The sequence below is a fragment of the Bufo bufo genome, chromosome 2 (assembly GCF_905171765.1).
Source record: "Bufo bufo chromosome 2, aBufBuf1.1, whole genome shotgun sequence".
NCBI classification, from domain to species: Eukaryota; Metazoa; Chordata; class Amphibia; order Anura; family Bufonidae; genus Bufo; species Bufo bufo.
The window spans coordinates 223,672,347-223,692,733 of record NC_053390.1 but is presented as its reverse complement, the minus strand read 5'-3'; positions in this window follow the sequence as shown (position 1 = coordinate 223,692,733).

Here is a 20,387-nt window from a genome sequence, read left to right as displayed (position 1 = left end):
GACCCCACCCACACCTCTGTCCCTGCCTACTTGCACTATCCGTCCTAGGTAATGGAGCACAACTAGGCGGCGTTCCCTAGCCTTGGTAAGTGCGAAGGGACAAACAAGACAAACAAACATAGAATGGTCCACAAGCCGAGTCAGAACCAGGAGGTAACTACAGTACTAGAGGATTAGCAAAGACGGGTCAAAAACAAGCCAAAGTCAAAAACCTGGAGAAGCGAGGTAGACACAAGGAGCAAACAAGGACGGAGACGATCAACGAGTGGGGAGTCAAAAGCCACGGAATCACTCAAAGGAACACGGGATAGGACCTTATTCACAGGCAACCTGTGGTCAAGCAGGTTGCCAAAATATATAGTGAGGAAGAGAAGTCATGTGACGTGGCAAGTGCCACATGACTCATTCCCCTGCAACCAGCCGGTCGCCGAGTGCCCAGCTCGGCGCTTGGACACCTTACAGTTGCCATGGGAGTGGAGGACGCCAACCACGCCAAGGAGGTGAGATTGGTCGGATCTCCCCTGCCCCCCGTTGCTGTGGAGACGAGGATGCAGCGAACATTCTCGCTCCGTACTTAGCCGCAAGGCTGCACTGAGGGGAAACGTGAAGCCGGCGCCTCGTGACACAAATGCTGCACTACCTAAATGCACTATATAGAAAGTACACTGCTCAAAAAAATAAAGGAAACACAAAAATCACACATGCTAGATCTGAGTTAATTAAATATTCTTCTGAAATACTTTGTTCTTTACATAGTTGAATGTGCTGACAACAAAATCACACAAAAATAAAAAAATGGAAATAAATTTTTCAACCCATGGAGGTCTGGATTTGGAGTCACACTCAAAATTAAAGTGGAAAAACACACTACAGGCTGATCCAACTTTGATGTAATGTCCTTAAAACAAGTCAAAATGAGGCTCAGTAGTGTGTGTGTCCTCCACGTGCCTGTATGACCTCCCTACAACGCCTGTGCATGCTCATGATGAAGTGGCGGACGGTCTCCTGAGGGATCTCCTCCCAGACCTGGACTAAAGCATCTGCCAACTCCTGGACAGTCTGTGGTGCAACGTGACGTTGGTGGATAGAGTGAGACATGATGTCCCAGATGTGCTCAATTGGATTCAGGTCTGGGGAACGGACGGGCCAGTCCATAGCATCAATGCCTTTGTCTTGCAGGAACTGCTGACACACTCCAGCCACATGAGGTCTAGCATTGTCTTGCATTAGGAGGAACCCAGGGCCAACCGCACCAGCATATGGTCTCACAAGGGGTCTGAGGATCTCATCTTGGTACCTAATGGCAGTCAGGCTACCTCTGGCGAGCACATGGACGGCTGTGCGGCCCTCCAAAGAAATGCCACCCCACGCCATTACTGACCCAATGCCAAACCGGTCATGCTGGAGGATGTTGCAGGCAGCAGAACGTTCTCCACGGCGTCTCCAGACTTTGTCACGTCTGTCACATGTGCTCAGTGTGAACCTGCTTTCATCTGTGAAGAGCACAGGGCGCCAGTGGCGAATTTGCCAATCTTGGAGTTCTCTGGCAAATTCCAAACATCCTGCACGGTGTTGGGCTGTAAGCACAACCCCCACCTGTGGACGTCGGGCCCTCATATCACCCTGATGGAGTCTGTTTCTGACCGTTTGAGCAGACACATGCACATTTGTGGCCTGCTGGAGGTCATTTTACAGGGCTCTGGCAGTGCTCCTCCTGTTCCTCCTTGCACAAAGGCGGAGGTAGCGGTCCTGCTGCTGGGTTGTTGCCCTCCTACGGCCTCCTCCACATCTCCTGATGTACTGGCCTGTCTCCTGGTAGCGCCTCCATGCTCTGGACACTACGCTGACAGACACAGCAAACCTTCTTGCCACAGCTCGCATTGATGTGCCATCCTGGATAAGCTGCACTACCTGAGCCACTTGTGTGGGTTGTAGACTCCGTCTCATGCTACCACTAGAGTGAAAGCACCGCCAGCATTTAAAAGTGACCAAAACATCAGCCAGGAAGCATAGGAACTGAGAAATGGTCTGTGGTCACCACCTGCAGAACCACTCGTTTATTGGGGGTGTCTTGCTAATTGCCTATAATTTCCACCTGTTGTCTATCCCATTTGCACAACAGCATGTGAAATTGATTGTCACTCAGTGTTGCTTCCTAAGTGGACAGTTTGATTTCACAGAAGTGTGATTGACTTGGAGTTACATTGTGTTGTTTAAGTGTTCCCTTTATTTTTTTGAGCGGTGTATATTTGTATATAACACCCCTGCTTCAATCACTTTTTTGGGGGAGCAACTGGTATATCACACCAGTAGAAATTATTTGTTCCAATAGCGTTTGGCACTCTGTGTGGCTGCAGTATCGCAGCAGAACCGCACACAACTGCTGCACAATACAAATGCACTATAATATACTTTCTATGTTTGAAAGTATATTATAATTATATTACACCCCTCAGTGAGTCACACCTATCGATAGCACATCTATACCAGTCCTTAAAATGACTTTTATGGCCCTATTAGGTAGCGTTTGGTGTCCCTAACAGTCTGTCCCTTCTCCACACAGCAACCTCTCCCTACATTGGCAAAAGACTGAATATAAAATGGCTGCCAGATCAGGTTTATTTATAAGGTTGGGGGTATGTTCATGTGCTGAAACGTCTCAATTGGCTGTCCTGTACCACCTGATGGATGTGTCAAAGTTCTTCACAATGTAAAAGAATATGTTGCCGGCGGACATCGCCATATGTTCGCCCGTTCAGCGAACCACGAACTAGCAAAGCTCGCCCCGAAATGACCGCCAGGCGAACCGCAAGGCCATCTCTATAGGCTGATATGCAACGTTTAAACCTGTTGGAATTCCACCCTCCATATGTTGGACTGATTATATGAACAGAGAAATTTAGATGTTAGCCAGGAGCAACTCATGCGTGACAACTACAATTTGCTCGGACACTTTGAGGAGGCCACTTTAATTGTCAGTCACCAGGACTACAGGATGAGCAATGTCATTCCACTGCTTCATGTCCTGCTGAATCTGGCTGAACAGGGGACAGGGGACTTGGCAAATACATCTCATGACCATGGGTGGTGGGAGCAGTACCAGCTCCATCAGCAGCAACTAAAGTCTATAGTCGCTGATGAGCAGTTTTCTTCACCCGTCTATTGAAGAAAGTACTCACTAGCAGCAGCAGCTAGACATAGAGCTGAACCTAAACCAGCAGGTGGTGGCATACCTGGAGTGTACCCTGATGCCCCAAATCGAAGATCCCCTGGACTACTGGGCAGCCAAACTCGATTTGTGGATGCAACTAGCCAAGTTTGCCCTGGGCAAGCTTTCCTGCCTGGCCAGCAGTTTGGCGTCACAGCGGGTGTTTAGTGCGGCGGGGGCCATAGTTATCCCAAGAAGAATTCGCCTGTCCACCCAAAATGTGAAGAAACTGACCTTTGTGAAGATGAATCAGGCTTGGATCAGCCAGGATTTCTATACATACGTGCCTGATGTATCAGGCTAGATCATCCATGATGCCACACCTAAACTTTGTCAAAAGAGACCTGTTTTTTTTCTGGCTTCCTGCTTTAGCTACTATTCTGATCCTGCCACCTGCCTGATGCCACACACCTGCTAACAGGTGCTCCCACTGCCACCCACCATCTTCAGCTGGTACTGGTATTGCCCCCAACCTCACCACTATGTCACTGTGTCCCTCAGTGGTCTCCTCATGTTGCTGCTACCTGACCACACTGGTCTCCTCATGCTGCTGCCGCCAACTTAACACTCTGTCATTAAGCCACTCTGTTGCCTCCTCATGCTGCTGCCACCTCGCCACTATGTCACTAGGCCCCTCTGTGGTCTCCTCATGCTGCTGCCAGCTCACCACTATGTCACTGGTCCCCTTTGTGGTCTCCTCATGCTTCTGCCACCTGACCACTCTGTGGTCTCCTCATGCTGCTGCTACCTCAACAATCTGTCACTGGGCCACTCTGTGGTCTCCTCATGTTGCTGCCACCTCACAACTCTGCTGTCTCCTCATGCTTCTTCCAACTTCCCACTATGTCAATGGGCAACTCTGTGGTCTCCTCATGCCGCTGCCACCTCACCACTATGTCACTGGGCCACTCTGTGGTCTCCTCATGCTGCTGCCACCTCACCATTATGTCACTGGGCCACTCTGTGGTCTCCTCATGCTGCTGCCACCTCACAACTGTTTTCTCCTCATGCTTCTTCAAACTTCCCACTATGTCCATGGGCAACTCTGTGGTCTCCTTATGCTGCTGCTACCTCACCACTATGTCACTGGGCCATTCTGTGGTCTCCTCATGCTGCTGCCACCTCACAACTGTTGTCTCCTCATGCTTCTTCCAATTTCCCACTATGTCAATGGCCAACTCTGTGGTCTCATCATGCTGCTGCCACCTCACCACTATGTCACTGGGCCACTCTGTGGACTTCTCATGCTGTTCCCACCCTCCTCACTCGATGACTGGGCCACTATTTTGTATTTTTGGCCTGGTTGACATCATCATTTATTTGACCCTTTTTCTGATCTGTCAGAAGATAGGAAAAATGAGATGCACAACTGATCCTGTCTATGTAGCAGCTGTAAGGCCTATATGACATGGTCCCTATATTGCAGCAGAATTGGCTAATGATTTTGTAGCCAAAAGCAGGAGTGGGTACAAAAATATTCCATTCACATGTCATCTCTGTTTTGGATCCACTCCTGTTGTTGTTTTTTTGGGGGGCTTATACTGATGGATTAATGAGCAAATGCTAACCGAGTGAAGGAGGATGCTTAACAGATAGGATCCATTTTTGGGGGGTTATTGTTCTGACTGATCAGAGGAAGGGCAAAATAATCAGTGACGTCAACACAAAGTTACTGCTGATACACTCTCCACTCTGTCAGGGGGCTTTACTTGTATAAGCGTTTAATAGAACAGGTTCTGTAGAAATCTATGTGGAATCAGCTGACGGTGTAAAAGGAATGCGCTCTTTTACGCTATAGTAGAATCTAACATTGTGCTAACATTGACCTGTAAGGCTGAGTTCACACGAGTTATTTGGTCAGTTTTGGCCCCATAACTGCCCAAATAAGTGAAATGTGCAGTGATTCTAAGAGCGACACCTGTCATCTGCGTGTCATACTGACTGACAGTATTATTTCACTACCACAGCAGAATCCCTATGCGTGTTTCTGAAAGGCACAGTGTTCTACATCACTATACAGGCTCTCTGCAGCCAGGAAATAGCTGTATTTTAACAAGATTCGCCACAAATAAATTCAGATCAAATCTTTTTGGAATATTCGTCGAACCAACCGAAACAAATTTTTGAGAAATTTGCTAATCTCTAGTTAGTACATACAATATAACATTCAACAAAACAGCACAGACAAAACAGTACAAAGATGACATGTGGGAGATTTCGCCATCATAGTCATACACCTGAGTTCTTTGAACTCATAACGAATCAGTTTTCCTGGAGGGGCCATTTTTCCCCACATATCTCTAGTGCAAATCATAAATCTACTGCACTAGGGCACTATAAGCTGAACCGGTTCCTTTCTGAACATTAATACACAGATGCCTTTTCATGATTTTTTCCTAAACATCTGGGCGCTTCCTTATCAGCTGTTTTGGATGAACTATGATATCTACAATCTGCAGACTAGAATCCACTACCTGGATTCCTGAAGACTATCCAACTGCTTCAATGATATCTTCAGATATATATATATTTCCTTTTGTCTATAACAGCACTCACAGCTATAGCCACAGATTCAACAGATCTAATGCACCAGCCTAAGCTGTCACCCCTGTAGTGTCTACAAATAACTTGGGTTCTGAGCCTAGAGGAGAGGAGCAGTGACATCCAGAGCAGGAGACGTGTTTTTTATTTTACTGAGCAATGGGCAATGGGGGCAGATCTGAGGCAATGGGGGTTTTTAGGGTTTGATATGAGGCAATGGGGCTTATCTGAGGCAATATGAGCTGATATGAGGCAATGGGGGCTGCTGGGGCTTATATGAGGCAATGGGGGCTGATGAGGGGCTGATATGAGACAATGAGGGCTGATGGGATGATCTGTGGCAATGGGGGCTGATGAGAGGCATGGGGCTGATGAGAGGCATATGGGGGCTGATGAGAGGCATGGGGTTCGTATCTGAGATCTGATTGGGGGTTATTCACATTGGTGTCTTCTTAACATTGGGGGTCTTATTGAGGCTGTCAGCTAAAGTCTGATTAACACTGAGGGTCTGATTGGTGGTCTGACCTGAGGTCCAATGAAAAAAAAAAAATTCTTATTGTCCTCCTCTAAAACTTAGGTGCGTCTTATGGGCCGGTGCGTCTTATAAGGTGAAAAATACAGTATATATATTAACATACAGTAAAGAAGGTAACAGTCACCAAAGCCGTGAACAAACAAGTGAGCTTGCCATCAACCAGTTCCCAACACTTCAAATGGCTGGCCCTCATGTGATACAAAGAGAGGTAGTGGTAGCAAGACATATCCTATACTGATGATGTCCTCAATGGAGTTGCTCTTTTTGTTACCTATCTAAATGTTTTCTCCTGGCCCCTCTTAGCCCCTTCTACAGGCCTTCAGTGTGCAGTATGCATGTAGCGTTACTTCAGACTTAAAAGAGTTTTCCAAAATTTTATAACTAATGACCTATCCTCAGTATAGGTCATCAGTATCTGATTGGTGGGAGTCGGACACCCAAGACCTCCATTCAGAGCATAGATCATTAGTTATAAATAGTGTTGAGCGAGCATGCTCGGCCGAATACCGCAATCTTCGAGTCTCCTCCGTGCACATTTTGCGGCTGCTCAGCAGTCGATAAATGTGCAGGTAAGTACTGCCCTCACTGTAATACCAGTTGGCTACTGGCATTACAGTGATTGGCTGGCCGGAACGCGTCATCGGGTGCTATATAGTGTCCAGCTCATTCTAAGTCAGGGAGAGCTGAGCATAGGAAGGGACAGACAGTGTAGGGAGTGTAATTGAATATTATTTCTGTACAAAAACATTTCAGAGACCCAAAAGTCCTTGTAAGGACTATTGTGTGTGACAGCAGCGATATATGTTTGTAGCGCAACCTGCGCTAAATTGCTCAGTGTTAGGGAGAGCTGTGCATAGGAAGGGACAGACAGAGTAGGGAGTGTAATAGGAAGATTTTTATACAAAAAAAACTTTTCAGACACCCAAAAGTCCTTTTAAGGACCATTGTGTGTGACAGCAGCAATATATATTTTTAGTGCATCCTACGCAATACCGTGTAAGGCTACTTTTACACTCGCGTTTTGTGTGGATCTGTTAAGATAATACAACCATCTGCATCCATTCAGAATGGATCAGTTTGTATTATCTTTAACATAGCCAAAACGGATCCGTCTTGAACACCATTGAAAGTCAATGGAGGACGGATCTGTTTTCTATTGTGCCAGATTGCGTCAGTGAAAACTGATCCGTACCCATTGACTTACATTGTGTGCCAGGACGGATCCTTTTGGCTCAGTTTCATCAGACGGACACCAAAACACTGCACCAGCGTTTTGGTGTCTGTCTTCAAAGCGGAATGGAGACTGAATTGATGCAAACTGATGCATTCTGAGCGGATCCTTTCCCATTCAGAATGCATTAGAATGCAAACTGATCCGTTTTGGACCACTTGTGAGAGCCCTGAACAGATCTCACAAACGGAAAGCCAAAAAGCGAGTGTGAAAGTAAACTAATAGACGAGGCGGACAGTTAAATTATTTGCGCCATATCTCCCGTTTAAATTGTGCGCATACCTAAAATATCTGTGACATCCAGTACACTTTTTCGCTAGACACTGCGAACTGTGACATTACCTGTGGACCTGTCCTGTATAACGTTTCCTCATCACAAATACCTTTGTAAAAAAAAATTCTAATACACTTCCAAATCCTACGCTACTGTACGTATGACATACTTTCAATCATATATCACATTTAAAATGAAGAAGCTGAGCAGTAAGGGACGGGGAAGTGGCCGTGATGCTGATGGTGCACGCAGAGGCCGTGGCCCTGGGTGCGGAGAAACAGTGCCTGCAGCCAGAGCACAAGAAAAAAAAATCATCCAAGATACTTAGCTTCATGTCCTAGTTTGCAGGGCGGTGCAGGAAACCACTCTTGAAATCAGACCAGTGCGACCAGGTGGTCGGTTGGATTGCAGCAGATAATGCTTCCAGTCAGTTAAACACCACCCTGTCTTCTACCAAGTTAAGTCTCAGTAGCCAGGAGTCTGGTCAACACAATCCTCACCCTGATCCTCCTTCCTCCCACCATTTACAGTCTGGCCAAACAAGTGATCCCACACGTGGATATTCCGAGGACCTCTTTTTATCGCCATTACTTGATTTAGCCCTCTCGCCAAGCATGCTTGAAAAGGGACATGATTTCTTGTGCCCCGATTTCCAACCTCTTGAACATCCCCAGTCACAATAACATGATGGTGGGGAACGCCAATTAGAGTTTAATGAGGTGGATGATGAGGAGACACAGTTGCCAATGAGTCAACCGCAATTACTGTCTCTAGAGGTTGATGAAGAGGTTGAGACACAGATGTCAATCACTGAAGTTGTGGTTAGGTCAACAAATCAGGAGGCTGATCAGGATGAGGAAGTGGAAGAGGATGTGGTGGACGACGAGGTCACTGACCCAACCTAAGAAGGTGGAAAGCCGAGCAAGGAGAGCAGTACAGAGGGGGAGGTATCTGCAGCACTGCAACAGGCTGGATTGAGGCAGTGGGGTTGCAAAAGGGAGAAGGCGGGCCACACCACACAGACCCACAACTGTTCCATGGAGCACCCCTTGCGGAAATCTCCCCTGTGTTCCACAGTATGACACTTTTTTGAGTAAAGTGCGGACGACAAAAGAATAGTAGTTTGCAACCTGTGCCACACCAAAATGAGCCGGGGTGTGAACACTAGCAACCTCACCACCACCAGCATGATCCGCCACATGGCATCCAAGCACCGTAATAAGTGGGACGAACGCCTGGGTCCACAATCTGTGTCTGCGGCCCACAACTGTTCCACAGAGCAACCACTTGCAGAATTCTCCCTTGCCAAGGGGTAGATCTTCCGCAGTATGGCGCTTTTTTGAGGAAAGTGCGGACGATGAAAGAATAGTAGTTTGCAACCTGTGCCATACAAAAATGAGCGGGGGCGTGAACACTAGCAACCTCACCACCACAACGCATCCAAGCGCCGTAATAAGTAGACGAACGCCTGGGTCCACACCACTGCCTCCTCTTCTCCTGTGTTATGTGCTGCTGGCCAATCCCTTGTCGAAGGCGCAGGCCCGGATGAAACCCGCCCTGCACCTTGGCAAGCCATGCCTAGCCCAAATGTCTAACCTTGTGGTTCAGCGGTTTCTCAAAACCTACCCCAATTTGCCTGAGCTACTGGTGAAGACGCGGCGTGTGTGCACATTTCCACAAGTTACCGACAGCTTCAGCCGGTCTGTCAACGCTGCAGCACAGCTTGAAATTGCCAGCTCACCGGCTGTTGTGCGACATGAGCACGCGCTGGAACTCGACGTTCCACAGGTTGGCCAGGCTTTGTGAGCAGTAGAGGGCAGTAGTGGAATACCAGCTGTAACATGGTCATCGCCTTTCCAGTGAGCTTCCGCTATTCACAAACGAGGAGTGGGTATGGATGTCTGACCTCTGAGGTTTTAAGAAACTTTGAGGAATCAACACAGATGTTGAGCATTGATAACACTATTATCAGCGTAACCATCCCACTTCTGTGTCTACTCAAACGCTCTCCGCTCATAAATAAGGACGATGCTTTGCATGTGGAAGAGGTGGAAATAGAGGAAGACATTACACATGGTGATAGCCAGACCACCCTCAGTTCGTCTTCTCAGCGCAAATTGGACGATGAAGTGGAGGAGGGGAAGGAGGAGCAGGAGGCGGATGCCTACGCTACAGAGGGTAGTACCCATGGAAGTTTAATTTCATCTGTTCTGCGCGAGTGGGCAGAAGAGGAGGAGGATGAGGAGTTTGAGAGTGATCCTCCTGATGATGACAGCAAAGTCTTGCCTGTTGGTACTCTGGCAGCACACATGGCTGACTTGATGTTAGGCTGCCTTTCTTGCGACCCGCGCGTAATACGCATTTTAGACAACACAGATTACTAGTTGTTCACCCTTCTTGACCCCCGCTACAAAGAGAACTTCTCATCTCTCATTCCTCTGTTGGAGAGGGCGAGCAAAACGGTGCAATACCGGAAGATTCTTGTTGAAAAATTGCTCCAAAAATTTCCATTATACAAAGCTGGCAGTAGAGTCCGTACTTCCTTGGCCAACCGAGGAGGGGAGATAAGGGGAACACACAGCAGTACTAACAGAGGCAGGGCAACACTCTCCAAAGTTTAGGTCAGTTTCATGACACCCCGCCAGCAACCTTACCCTGATGCACGGCCTAGTGTCACAAGGAGGGAAAAATTTTGGAAGATGGTGAAGGAGTACTTAGCAGACGGTGTCAGCGTCCTCAATGATCCCTCAGTGCCTTACATACAACTACTGGGTGTCCAAGCTGTACACGTGGCACGAACTGGCAGGCCTTCACCTAATTATACCTAATAGGTAATTTGTGCGCATGCTGCCTTGCTTGGATGGGGCAGTCATAGCTGTTTCTAAGGCTACTCCTCCGGAATCGAACCACGATTCCCCTGTTACCCATGGTCTACATGGTTTGGGCTGAAAATAACATCTAAAGTTGATAGGGCAGACATCCGAATTGATCATCGCAGTGCGATCGTCCCCAGGTTATCGAGAGTCACCAAAGTGGCAGCAGGCCCTCGCCCATAATGTTTTAGATGGTCAGATCAGCAGGCCCATGCTCCAAATGTTTTTGAGGGTCACCAGCAGGCCATCAATCATAATTTTTCAAGGCTGACTATGATGCCGTGCTTTATATGTAACAAAGGGTGTATTGCCAGTTCCTTGTAATTTTTGGCAGCCCTTTCACTTAGTGCATAGGCTTTATGAGTGTAGGAGTCCCACTACATGAACAATTGTACCACAATGTGAATGAGGCCCTTCTTTATGTGATATACAGGTTGTATCGGAGTGCCTCTTCCTTGTAATTTTTGGCAGCACTTCCACTTTATATACAAGAAAGAATGTATACTATAAATTTTTCCTCTAAAATAGTTTTTTTCTTCGGTTTTGTGCGTATTAGTGTCAGTCTGTAAAAGTGGCGTACTATTCGGACAGCATCATTCCCAGCAGCGATCTGCGAGTACAAGATGCATCCAGACATCCTCCCCATGCTGTTCCAGAACCATTTCGGTGGTGTTTCCATCAATTTCTGACATTTTCCTATGAACCAGGCACCCTCCCCTCTTCAGAGCAGGGGGTACCTGGTTTAATGCTCGAGTTCTCCCATTGACTTTCATTATACTTGGGTGCTCGGTCGAGCACCCGAACATCCCGATGTGTTCGGCCCGAGCACTATGGTGCTCGATCAACACTAGTTATAATAAAGCCTCAGAAACCCCCTATAAGGAACATGGCCAGGTAGTGTACTACTAACCAACTACATTACAAGGAATTAAATGGGAAAGAACTACTAAATACCTTGCTGCACAGTCACCTAAAGGCTCACATTCTAAATATCTGTAGCTAGCCCTGATTGAAAAGTTAGTTTTTATTTAGTGGCTTATGGACCTCCTGTGAAAGAGAAAATGTCAACAAAACCCTTAGAATGTTACATTTTTTTAAATTAAATTACTATATACTGTATCATGTGACTGACTTGGTTTGGTTTTCCAAGAAAATTATTCCACCTAGTTAGCTAAGAAGTTAATTTCCTGTTTTATCACACTAGTTTTCATTGTATTTTATTGCAGCTGTTGATACTAGACTAGTTTACATTATATTTTCAGATGTTATGAAAACATCTTTACTGTTAAAATGATAAGTGAACAATTTAACATTCTCATGTTTTTAGGGAGTGTTATCATGGACAACCGTCAAGTTATACAATCTCAGTAAAAAAAAAAAATAATGAAAATTCTAGAGCTAAAGTGGACCCATAAATATATTGTTGCCAATTCTAAATGCAGTAAAATAATTTTTAGAAATGTAGGAAGAAATAACCGTACAGAAATATACCATAACCCATAGCATCCAGTTTGACAATAATTTACATTTTGCTACTACAGATTTGAACATGGAAATCCTAGGTCTAATAATCTTGATGGTTAGTATGGAGTCTGGAGCGTATATGTTTTGGGACTTTATCAAGTGATAAACCTAGAAGGTAAGTTTGTGTAAAAGCTGTAAATCAAATTAAATCTGGCCACCATTCCAGAGGTGATGCTCCCATGGCTACCTGCTGCCAGTCTTTGGGTCAGAATACATTTTAGCAAGTCACTAGTGGTACCAGTGTTGACAGTAAACATTGCATATGATACCTTCAGCACATCATCTGGGCTGGCATGTAGACAAAGAATGGTGAGAGACCTTGGGAGCATTGGAATTGGACCTGGAGTGGTAGGGACTTCGCGAGTGAGTAATGTACAGTAAGTTTTTGTTACCTTTTTACTTTTGACCAGACTACTTTTAATGTTTTCAAGCCTTTGGCTTCATAACAGTACATTTATTATTGATACCTTATATCTGGAAATAATCACAATGGTTAGCGTATGCAAATGAACATTCAGAACAAGGAGAAGGCGCATGTAAATCCCCCTAACTTTATTGCTAGGAACATTCATAACACTTGATCAGCTACCGTTTTAGATGCTTGAAGATAATTTATTTTTCGAGTAGTTCTAGCCCAGCTTAGTAGCCACATGCAGCCCACAATGCCATCTGTGCAGGTGTATTATTTATTGCTTACCCCTCCTTCTTGTATGTCTAGTATTTACTGGGGTACACTAAACTGAGTTTTTGGAAGTAAAGAGAAACTACCAACTGATGGAAGCAGTTTCACTAAGAAGATATATCAAGAAAATGTCATATATTCAATAACTAGCCTGAATAGAAAAAAATCTATCTTTATTCTCTCATGTTAAAATGATGTATTTCCAGAACTTACAAGGTCTCAGGCTTTTGCAAGGACAATGTGTGGAAAATAGAGCAACGGAGATATGTATCCATTTGTTCGATTGAGCCTTCCCTTCAGTGGTGTATTTAAAGCTGCACAGAAACTTCACTGTATTTCAACATTAGATTTTTTTTTTATTTCAGCTTTTTATTTCAGCTTACATTAAAATTGTCATAGCATAAAGATCTTTAAAAGCATGGGGGTCATTTACTAAGCTGAAATATGCCTAAATTAGGCCTTTCAGGTGCAGATAGCGCATCGGTTAGTTGCAGCGCTATCTGCGACTTCGCCCCAATCACACCAGGTCTGAAATTGTGGGCCAGAAGGCCCGTCTTATTCATCATTTTCTACGCCTGTTTTAGGCGTAGAAAATGGTATAAATGTAAGTCAGCTCGGAAGCTGTCCTACATTTAGAAGTTGTGCTGGATGCACCAAAGTTACAGAGAGGCCCGCACCTCTTCATAACTTAAGTGGCTCATCCACCAGCTACGGGGTTTTATTAACCACTTCCCATCTGGGCCATTTGCCCCCTTCCTGACCAGGCCTAATTTTGCAAATCTGACATATCTCACTTTATGTGGTAATAACTTTGGAACGCCTTTACTTATCCAAGTCATTCAGAGATTGTTTTCTCGTGACACATTTTACTTCATAATAGTCATAAATTTGAGTCAATATATTTCACCTTTATTTATGGAAAAAATCCCAAATTTACAAAAAATGTAAAAAAAATTGCAATTTTCTAAATTTATATTTCTCTGCTGTTAAAACAGAAAGTGATACCTCATAAAATATTTATTACTTAACATTCCCCATATGTCTACTTTATGTTGGCATCATTTTGGAAATGTCATTTTATTTTTTTAGGACGTTAGGCTTAAAAGTTTAGAAGCAATTCTTAAAATTTTTAAGAAAATTGCCAAAACCCACTTTTTAAGGACCAGTTCAGGTCTGAAGTCACTTTGTGGGGCCTACATAGTGGATACCCCCATAAATGACCCCATTATAGAAACGACACACCTCAAGTTACTTAAAACCGATTTTACTAACTTTGTTAACCCTTTAGGCGTTCCACAAGAATTAAAGGAAAATGGAGATCAAATTTTTAAATTTCACTTTTTTGGCAGATTTTCGATTTTAATCAAATTTTTTCTTTAACACATCGATGGTTAACAGCCAAACAAAACTCAATATTTATTACCCAGATTCTGCGGTTTACAGAAACACCCCACATGTTGTCATAAACTGCTGTATGGGCACACGGCAGGGCGCAGAAGAAAAGGAACTCCACATGGTTTTTAGATGCCATGTCCCATTTGAAGCCCCCATGATGCAGCCATACAGTAGAAATTCCCAAGAAGTGACCCCATATTTGGGTACATATGATTTTTTGATCATTCATTATAACACTTTATGGGGCAAGGTGACCAAAAAATTGGTTGTTTTAGCACAGTTTTTTTTTATTTATTTTTACAGCGTTCACCTGAGGGGTTCGGTAAAGTGACATTTTAATAGAGCAGATCGTTACGGATGTGGCGATACCTAATATGTATACTTTTTATTATTTATTAAAGTTTTACACAATAATAGCATTTTTGAAACAAGAATATTATGTTTTAATTAGAATTGAGCGTGAGCATGTTCAAGGTGGAGTTCCACCTTGTGGGCACGTCGCATATGAGGCTGTGAGCGGGAAGGCCGAAGGGCGAAGTTACGCTGAAGCGCTGCAGCGCTGACAGGCGAGCATCAGCAGGGTGAGAACGCCGAAAGCACAGACGGCCCGCACTTTATGCAGCAGCTCTGACATGTCGTGGTAATTTTTAAGGAATCTCTGCACCACCAAATTCAGCACATGCGCCAGGCAAGGGATGTGCGTCAAACCGGCTAGTCAAAGAGCTGCTACGAGATTTCGTCCATTTTCGCACACCACCAGGCCAGGCTTGAAACTGACTGACACAAACCACTCATCGGTCTGTTGTTCAAGGCCCGTCCACAGCTCCTGCGCGGTGTGGGGTTTATCCCCCAAACAGATACGTTTTAAAACTGCATGCTGTCGTTTACCCCTGGCTGTGCTGAAATGGTGAAGGTGTTACGCTGATCGGATGAGAAGCTGGTAGAGGATGAGGAAGCAGAGTAGGAGGAGGAAGCAACAGGAGGCAAACTGAAACGCCCTGCAATCCTCGGTGGTGGAAGGACATGCACCAAACTGCTATCCGCCTCAGTCCCAGCTGCCACTGCATTTACCCAGTGTGCTGTTATGGAGATATAACGGCCCTGACCGTGCTTACTGGTCCACGTATCCGTAGTCAGGTGCACCTTGCCACAGATGGCGTTGCAAAGTGCACACCTGATTTTGTCCCCTACTTGGTTGTGAAGAGAAGGGATGGCTCGCCTTGAAAAGTTGTGGCGGCTGGGCACGACATACTGTGGGACAGCCACCGCCATAAGGCCTTTAAAACTATCCGTCTCCACCAGACAGAATGACCTCATTTCAAAGGCAAGGATTTTAGAAATGCTGGCATTCAGGGCTAGGGATCGCGGGTGGGTAGGGGGGTATTTCCTCTTCCTCTCCAGCCTTTGGGATATGGAGAGCTGAACGCTTCCGTGGGACATTGTGGAGATGCTTAGTGACCCAGGTGTTGGTGTTGCTGGCAGATCCTCTGTTTGTGGGGTGCCAAGTGGCACTGTCACTCCAGAGGTGGATGAAGAGGCCACGACTGCAGCAGAAGAGGAAGCAGGAGGAGCCAGAGACCTTTCTTGGTTTTTGAGGTGTCTACTCCACTGCAGCTCGTACTTTGCACCTAAATGCCTGGTCATGCAGGTTGTGTTTAGTTTGAGAATGCCTCGCTTCAGGCTCTGATTGCACAGCGTGCAAACCACTCGTGTCTTGTCGTCAGCACATTGTCTGAAGAACTGCCACGCCAGGGAACTCCTTGGAGCTGGCTTTGGGGTGCTCGGTCCCTTGCTGCGGTGGGCAGTAGGAGGCGTACTGTCTAGAGAACGCTTTTGCACCCTGCTCCCTCTTCTACTGTGCTGGTGGTTCTGTGCGACCACCGCCTCTTCCTCCGAACTACATCTGTCACTCGCATGACCTTGATTCCATGTGGGGTCGAGGACCTCATCGTCCTCCACATCATCTTCCACCCAGTCTTCACCCCTGACTTCCTTGTCGGTCTGCACACTTTCGAAAGCCCCAGCAGTTGGCACCTGTGTTTTGTCATCATCCGAGACGTGCTGCGATGGTCCTCCCATGTACTCATTTTGAAGAATAAGTGGTTGGGCATCGGTGCACTCAATCTCTTCCACTTCTGGGGCAGGGCTAGGTGGATGGCCCTGGGAAACCTTGCTAACAGAGTCATCAAAAATCAGAAGAGACTGTTCCATGACTTGGGGCTTGGCTGATTTGCAAGGGGGTGAGGTGAAAGACTGATGGACATCGGCTGCAGGTGGCAACTGTGGTCTTTCAGCAGGAGACTTGGTGGGAGACAATGTGAAGGAACTGGATCCACTGTCAGCAACCCAATCTACTATCGCCTGTACTTGTTCAGGCTTCACCATTCGTAGAGCAGCATTAGGCCCGACCAAATACCACTGCAGGTTTTATCGCCTACTCGCACCTGAGGAAGGGGTTTCACTTGTGCGTGTAGCTGGCACAGATTGACCACGTCCTCTCCCTGCAACAGGAGCTCCACCAGCAGCACCACGACATGGGCCACGTCCCTTATTTGACGCTCTCCTCATATTTTTTTTATTTAGGATCTTGCCCTAAATGGGTGTTTAATTAATAGTAGAAAAGAACAACAGTATGTAAAGGGTGTATCTCACACTGCCTGAACCAGACTAGGCCTCAATTAAAGATTTCTTAGCACAAAAAGGCTGTATTTCAAATGGATGTATTTCAAATGCCTGATTCAAACCCCTGTATGCATAGGGGGATCACACACGCCCTGAATCAGTGTAGGCCTGCAGTAAATATATCTTTGAACAAAATGGCTGTATTTCAAATGGCTGTATTTCAAATGCCTAATTCAAACCCCTGTATGTATAGAGGGGATCATACACGCCCTGAACCAGTGTAGGCCTGAAGTAAATATATCTTTGCACAAAATAACTGTATTTCAAATGGCTGTATTTCAAATGCCTAATTCAAACCCCTGTATGTAGAGGTAGTATCTCACACGCCCTGAACCAGAGTAGGCCTGAAGTAAATATATCTTTGCACAAAATGGCTGTATTTCAAATGGCTGTATTTCAAATGCCTGATTCAAACCCCTGTATGTAGAGGGATATCTCACACGGTCTGAACCAGTGTAGGCCTACAGTAAATATATCTTTGCACAAAAAGGCTGTATTTCAAATGCCTGATTCAAACCCCTGTATGTATAGGAGGGATCACACACGCCCTGAATTAGTGTAGGTCTGAAGTAAATATATCTTTGCACAAAATGGCTGTATTTCAAATGGCTGTATTTCAAATGCCTAATTCAAACCCCTGTATGTATAGAGGGGATCACACACGCCCTGAATCAGTGTAGGTCTGAAGTAAATATATCTTTGCACAAAAAGGCTGTATTTCAAATGGCTGTATTTCAAATGCCTAATTCAAACCCCTGTATGTATAGAGGGGATCACACACGCCCTGAATCAGTGTAGGTCTGCAGTAAATATATCTTTGCACAAAATGGCTGTATTTCAAATGGCTGTATTTCAAATGCCTAATTCAAACCCCTGTATGTATAGGGGGGATGATACACGCCCTGAACCAGTGTAGGCCTGAAGTTAATATATCTTTGCACAAAATAGCTGTATTTCAAATGGCTGTATTTCAAATGCCTAATTCAAACCCCTGTATGTAGAGGTAGTATCTCACAGGGCCTGAACCAGTGTAGGCCTGCAGTAAATATATCATTGCACAAAATGGCTGTTTTTTAAATGGCTGTATTTCAAAAGCCTATTTTAAACCACTGTCTGTAGAGGTAGTATCTCAGAGAGCCTGAACCTCTGTAGGCCTGAAGTAAATATATCTTTGCACAAAATGGCTGTATTTCAAATGGCTGTATTTCAAATGCCTAATTTAAACCCCTGTATGTATAGGGGGGATCACACACGCCCTGAATCAGTGTAGGCCTGAAGTAAATATATCTTTGCACAAAAAGGCTGTATTTCAAATGCCTGATTCAAACCGCTGTATGTATAGGGGGGATCACACACGCCCTGAATCAGTGTAGGCTTGCAGTAAATATATCTTTGCACAAAATGGCTGTATTTCAAATGGCTGTATTTCAAATGCCTAATTCAAACCCCTGTATGTATAGGGGGGATCACACACGCCCTGAATCAATGTAGGCCTGCAGTAAATATATCTTTGCACAAAATGGCTGTATTTCAAATGGCTGTATTTCAAAATGCCTGATTCCAACCCCTGTACGTATAGGAGGGATCACACACGCCCTGAATTAGTGTAGGCCTGCAGTAAATATATCTTTGCACAAAATGGCTGTATTTCAAATGGCTGTATTTCTCATGCCTAATTCAAACCCCTGTATGTATAGGGGGGATCACACACGCCCTGAATCAGTGTAGGCCTGAAGTAAATATATCTTTGCACAAAATGGCTGTATTTCAAATGGCTGTATTTCAAATGCCTAATTCAAACCCCTGTATGTATAGGGAGGATCACACACGCCCTGAATCAGTGTAGGCCTGAAGTAAATATATCTTTGCACAAAAAGGCTGTATTTCAAATGGCTTTATTTCAAATGCCTGATTTAAACCCCTGTATGTATAGGGGGGATCACACACGCCCTGAATCAGTGTAGGTCTGCAGTAAATATATCTTTGCACAAAATGGCTGTATTTCAAATGGCTGTATTTCAAATGCCTAATTCAAACCCCTGTATGTATAGGGGGGATCACACACGCCCTGAACCTCTGTAGGCCTGAAGTAAATATATCTTTGCACAAAATGGCTGTATTTCAAATGGCTGTATTTAAAATGCCTAATTCAAACCCCTGTATGTAGGGTGGTATCTCACACGGTCTGACCCTGTGTAGGCCTGAAGTAAATATATCTTTCCACTAAATGGCTGTATTTCAAATGGCTGTATTTCAAATGCCTAATTCAAACTCCTGTATGTATAGGGGGGATCACACACGTCCTGAATCAGTGTAGGCCTGAAGTAAATATATCTTTGCACAAAAAGGCTGTATTTCAAATGGCTGTATTTCAAATGCCTGATTCTAACCCCTATATGTATAGGGGGGATCACACACGCCCTGAACCAGTGTAGGCCTGAAGTAAATATATTTTTGCACAAAATGGCTGTATTTCAAATGGCTGTATTTCAAATGCCTAATTCAAACCCCTGTATGTAGAGGGGGTATCTGACAGGGCCTGAACCAGTCTAGGCCTGAATTCAATATTGGTGCACCAAATGGCGGTATTTAAAATCTCTGAATGTAACCCAAATGTATTAAGAGTGTATCTCACAATGACATCTGCATCAAAGGCTGCCAACTACATTTTTTTTGCCCAAATAAGTATTTGTTTAAAAACTGAATTTGACAGCAGTATATATGCCTGTAATTTGACACGTGCTGATGCTGCAAGGCCTGAAAATAGTGTTTTTTGTCAAAAGAGTGTGTTTTTCAAACCCCAGAAAATGATGGGTGTATTTCTACCTTAAATTGCACACTGACTAATACAGATGTTGTAGATTGCCAAAAAAGTCTTTTTTTTGCTAACAGAATATGAAAGCTGTATATATTAAACTTGAATTTAACACTTGCAGATCTGGAAAATACTGTTTTTTGAAGAAAACAAAAGTGTGTTTTTCAAATCCCAGAAAATTATGGGTGTATTTCTACCTTAAATTGCACACTGACTAATACAGATTTTGTAGTTTGCCCCCCAAAAATGGTGATTTGTAATGTCCCAAAAGCTCAGATGCAGTGCTAGTGCACTGAGCATGCATAAAATGGCTGCCGCCTCCGCCTCCCACCTAACTAACAGAATTCTAAAACTTAGCATTTTTTGGTCAATGAGCTCAGGGCAGGGTAAAACGATAGTGCCCTGCACCCACACAACTATTTGTCTGTAGATCGCTGAGTTAGATTCTCTCCTATGCTCTCGCTGAAATCACAAGTCCAGCAGCATCCTCTCCCTACACTTGTAGCAGCAGAGTGGCGTGCAGCGCTACGTGACTCAAGCTTATATAGAGCCTGGATCACATGCTGCTCTGGCCAATCACAGCTATGCCATTAGTAGGCATGGCTGTGATGGCCTCTTGGGGCAAGG